Here is a 6000-nt window from a genome sequence, read left to right as displayed (position 1 = left end):
TGTAATTGTTATTATAGATGACACAGTCAAAAGGAATGTGTAGAGACCAAATGAGAGAAAAGATCAATCATCAAAGACATGTAGCACAACTATATAGCATGCATAGGTGGCAATAATTGAAGCTCATTATAGCCAAATAATAGCTAAAAGCATGGGGAGAACAAAGCTTCAATAGGGAGATAAGTGCAGCAATGAGTGCAACTTTATCATAGAGAATAGAGTAGAATATACAACCCATGTGTCTGTTACTTTGAGAAGTCCAATCATCTACCAATAATTCATAGCAATGAAGAGCTTCTACAACATCAATGAAGTCATAATGCAAACAATAGTAAGGAGTTATAGATCAAATCATAGTGAGGGTAAACTATCAAAGTTCCAAAGGTGATTGATATAAAGAAGCAGTCAATAGTAATTAGAGCGAAAGACACTATCATAGTGAACCCCTAGCATTGAATTATTACTATTCTTTGATCATCATTTCTGCCACTCTTTGGGGTTGAAAACCATACAATATAAATTATCCATCATAGTGCTTTTCTTTTCAATGAAATATCTCTATCATTTACATGCCTTAAGCACTATTTTCATTAACCCATCACCTTAAAAGTGATTATTACCTTGAATATAGGGTTGGTTATTATTGCTCTTGTGCTACACTATTTTGATTATATCATTCATCTAGATAGATGAAAAGAACAGTCTAATTGCTCTCAGGAAAGATCACAGACCTCTAGAGTATTACCAAAAAAGAAGCACAAGAGCAGTCTTTTATGTCAATAATAGAGGTATGTCATGAGTGCCAAATCATACCATTGAAATTTTGGACTCATGGCAAACTACAGAGATCTATCTCTAAGAAAAGAAATCATATGCATATGTTTGTTCTCATAATCAAAGACAAAGGTTACTACCAAAGCACACAGTGAACATTCATAAAATAACAAAAGGTTTTAGAGCAGCCACAGTAAGAAGTTCCATTGAGAGCAGCATAAGGTTGATATGGATCATGATGGTCAGTTAAAGTTATAGTTCAAAAGGATATATGTTGGAATTTCAAATTTAAGCTATCCATCAATGCAAGAGAGAATTCAAATTTCAAAATAAGTCATGAATGGTCGTCAAAATAAGAATCCCACAGTTTTGGGATGTTTTCAAAGACTTATCTACAGTTCTACACCTGATAAACCTTGGTTTTACCCCCCTTTTTGAGGAATTTTCAACTCCATCTACCCAACAACTGAACAAGATGATTCATAGCCAGTTAGAGAGCTGATTTTGAGGAGGAGTAGTCAACAATGGAGTCATAGATAGCCAACAATTCAAATTCAAATTTTTGGAGCCACTTTGGACTATAAGTCTCCTCTTCTTCTTCTATTTTCTCTAGTTCTTTTTTCTCTTAGTTGGTATTGTATCTTTTAGAGCTCTTTCGAGCTTAAAGAGGAGCATTGTAACTCATTATTTTTTAGATTGTATGACTATTGTAAGAGACCTTTTTTATTTATAAAATCAAGTCCTTTTACCTTCTAAAGAGTTGTTTTATTGTGCAAGCATTTTGGAATGATGGATGTAATCATGTGATGTTTTATCTTCTCCTTGATGTATGTCTCATTTCTATTGCCTTTATGCAAAAAGTTGTACATTTTGAAGGTTATTACTTGTGTTTATCAACTAGGGAGTAGAGATTAGGATGTGATGACTTTTACAACTCCTTCCTAATGTTGCCCTTAGTGTTTCAAACCTAGCTTTAAATAATTTATGCAAAATACATCTGAAATTATAAGTTGTGTATTCTTTGGCTTGATAAGTTAATTATTTTGTGTGTCTAAAACAGTGGTATAACTCTAAAAACACATTTGGTGTATCACCTCCTCTTAGGATAGATTTTATTTTAAAGTTATCCTTCTATCCCTTTACCCAGAATGTCACTATTTTTAGGATATCAAAAGGGTGCCAACCCTTAATATGGAGGTTCATCCTCACAATGAGAAACTCATAGGTTCGAGGATGTTTCCATGTTTCAGAGGATTGTTGAGCATCAAACTTAGCTCTTGGGTGCAAATCCTTGTGACAACACTAATGAACTCCAGATCATTCCAATTTAAAGGTGAAGCTATGATTAGTGAAAAATCTAAAATTTTGCTTCAGCACCACTGTATTCCTCAAACCTTAGCAAGATTTATTGATTATAAGCCAAATAGCAAGTGAAAATACGTGGAAAGAAAGAAACATCATGCAAAAATGGAAAAGAAAAAGAAAAGGGAAAAAAAAAATGAAAAAAATGAAATGAAAGTCAAAGTATTTGGCTATGGGAATATGCAAGTAACTCCATCAAGGCTATGGATGCCCGACTGGAAGTGGAGCAATATTTTTGAGGTCTACTATGATAACCTCATCAGGGCTATAAACACTCATTAGCAGTGAGGCTCTATCCAAGTTCTTTTTAATGATAAGATGAACTACGTAGCTCTTCACGATCGAGCTTGATAATTGTAGATATCTTGTGAGAGGAAATTAATGTAGATGCACACACTCGGGTTATCAAAAGCTAAGAGACTTGGTACAATTTGAGATTTATTCCTTGTTTTTGTATATTTTCTAACCTTTTGATTTGCTCGAGTGAACTTTTTTCAGAAATTTTAAGTTTCAAATGAATTGTATTCTCTCAATGTTTGGGAATATTTCCTTAATGGAGTTGCCAGATGTTGTGACCAAATAACACATCACTCCATAATAAATGGGGACCCCCTCTTTACTTTGTTGTAGTTTTGAATAAAGTATCAAAGTTTCTTTTGAGATATCCTAGCATGAAGTGATCTAGAATGATGCACCTTCAAAATTCAAAAAATAAAAAATTTGGCTAAGGCATGAAAGTGAGTCAAGTCATCCTAGACTAGAACACCTCATCCTAGACTCAATCACTACCCATCCTATGCTATAACATCAATTGTTTCAAGCTATATCACTAATTGTTCAAGGTTAGAACCACCTTGTCTTTTGACTTAGAGCATTTTCATAATTGCATTATCAAGTCATTCTAGGCTAGAACACCCTGTTCTAGTCTAGGACACAAGGTGTCTTAAGCTAGAACACCATGTCTTTGACTTGAACACCCTGCCTTAGGCTAGAATAGCTTGTCTTTGACCAAAACACCTTGTCTTAGATTGTGATGATCTAAAAACAAGAGAGTGTCTTTTATGATCAAGCCTAGCTTGATTTTGAAAAAATACAAGCAATGCCTTGAACTCCACATGATGCGAGTCATTTGGTGAATGTGATGAATGAAGAACAAGGACATTTAATGAATTCCAGAGCAAAATGTGAGCATTTCATGATGCCACCTCAACATTTGAGCTTCCACTATGTAATCTCTATGCTACATTCAATGCAAAATTCAAAGTTTGAAGATGGATTTAAATGATAAAGGAAAAGCATTTGATGAATGTCGTCGCATAGATGAAGATATTTAAAATCAATACCCTCAATGTTGTAAGGAGTGAAAATTTTAAAGTTATAAGTTGGGCAATTAATGATGATTGTGAATTGGGATGCAAAGGTCTATGTTGTCTCACCAAGATTGATCAAATTGCATTTAATGAATGGGATGTGCTTTATATTTGAATTTAGTTCGATGAATGCAATGATACAAAGGTAATGACATTAAGTGACTTGAGTTGTGAAACTCTAAATCTTGCATAAGCATTGAAACAAGTTTAATAAGAAGCACTCACCTTTATAAAATGATTACAAGGCAAATTAATTTAAAGACTCAAAAGACAAAGCTCGAGGCCTCTTGCCAATAACAATAGAATTGCATTCAATGAAAGTTGTTGAACAGAAAGAAAAGCGTTCAAGTCAATGACCAATAAATCGATTTAATCAAGGTAGTGTATTGAAGCTAGGTGAATGCACTTAATGATTTTGATGCAAAGTTTGAATTCCTTCATTGGTGACAATTGCAATACATTCAATATTAGGCGATTGCATTTTAAAATTGTAAAGGGGAAAATTTGATTTGGCAATTTGCAACATACAAGGAGAAATCACCAAATTTATTTTCGCTTTTTAGGGGGTATGGCCTTTACATTCAAAAGAGGGGAGGAATCCACTAGATTCAATCAAAAATTAGATAAGGACTGAATGCTAAGTGAATTGATTGATTGTGATGTGTTTTTCCCTCTGTTGTAAGTTGAAATGTTGATTTAGGGTAAAGTGCGGGAATTGAAGACAAAACTGAGATAATAATGAGCTACAGGTTCAAGATTTTATCGTGCACTTGGATCAAAATAAAATAAGTTGATTTGGACATGCCTTATTAAAATGCCCCAGAAAAGCAAGGACCGTGACGCTACCTCTTGGTCCTCTAGAATTTATGCACACCAAAAAGTGTTATTTTGTCTTTGTGTATGAAGCTTATTTCCAGAAGTACAGCTGTGCACTTGTTTCCTGCACATAGAAAGAAAAGGAAATAGGTTCGGAATAGAAGCTTGCCTTTGGTCAAACCTCAATTTTGGAATTAACCATGAAATTGAGATAAATGTAATTTAAATTACTAAAAGGAAAGGTTCTCCTTTTGAGGGAGATGTTGAATTATGTCTGAAAATTGAATGATTATACCTCCTTGTGAAGTTTTGCTTGCCTCCACATGGAATTAGGGTTTCATGAAATAGGATGTTGATCTCCACTTCAATGCTTAAATCTTGACTTTATTGCTGCTCCAAGGATTAAAGGAAGACTGAAAATGCTCAATTGCTCTTGAATGCTTGAATTCTTGATCTCTTATGTGCTCTTGAATGCTTGAATTCTTGATCTCTTGTGTGCTCTTGAATGCTCATGTGATTGATAGATGAATGTTCGATGTTCAAATGAGAGGGGAAACCCTCTTTATATACTTGCATGTCGGGTTAATTGACTAATTTTCCAACATAGACCGACATAGAGAGGGAATTTTAGCTTAAATTTGAAATGGGAAAAAGGGTTTAACGGGCCCTATTTTAAGGAGGGCCTTGGTGCCATACCCTGGTCCTACCCTATTTTAGGCCAGGATCAAGGTGTATGATAAGGGAAAAAATAATTTTTTTATTGTGTGTGATGTGTATGAGCATAATCAAGTCTTTAATCAGGCCAAGTGGCACAAACAATAAGGCGAAGACCCAAATGCAGTCAAAATTACAAGGGGTGCAATTTTAGGACGCGACAAAAATGTGGGCGTGATACATTCAAAGTAAGTGGTAAAATATAACAAGATCATTTCTTCAATATGCCACGATTTGGATCAATATGCTTTCATTTAAAATCAGAAATAAAAAATACATAAGATTAAATGAAAGAAACTTTTGTGTTCATCATTTGCAAACACATTAATGAAATCACCAAACACTTGTGATAAAGTATCAAACTCTATGAGGGACTATAATTTTGTGGTGATCATTGCATTTGATCAACACATCTAATCAATAGTGTCTTTGCCTTGGTGGAAACAATGAATTTTTCAGAGAATCCATCCATTCGTGGTCATGACTTTGGTCTTGATCAAGAGCGATGAACAACTAGTCATCACTCAGCAATGATTTGTGTCAAAATGAGACATATTTTTCCATCTTAGATAGTGACATTGTAATCATATGATATCAGTATGAAAATTGATTAAAAGGAAATGATTCATGACATTTTGATTGAGTTCATAGGCAACAATTCTAATTTTAAGATCAATGAGTTGTGTCTAGATATCTCCCAACCCGAGTTCAAATCATGCAGGTCACAACAATTGTTGAAAGACAGTGAATTTATCTTTGGCGAAATTGAGTTCTACTTCATATAATTTATTATGAGAAAAGGAAATCTAAGTTTGAATAAGGTTAGCAATTGGGGTTATGATCTAATATTACACAGATAATCACAACAAATTACTTCATTGCGAAAAGATTTTGGTGCATAAATATAGCTAGGATACTCAGTGCGACCAATGATTTTGTTCAAAAGAGATAGAAATCTTGTTTC

The sequence above is a fragment of the Cryptomeria japonica genome, chromosome 5 (assembly GCF_030272615.1).
Source record: "Cryptomeria japonica chromosome 5, Sugi_1.0, whole genome shotgun sequence".
NCBI classification, from domain to species: Eukaryota; Viridiplantae; Streptophyta; class Pinopsida; order Cupressales; family Cupressaceae; genus Cryptomeria; species Cryptomeria japonica.
Note: the sequence above shows the minus strand (reverse complement) of the source record.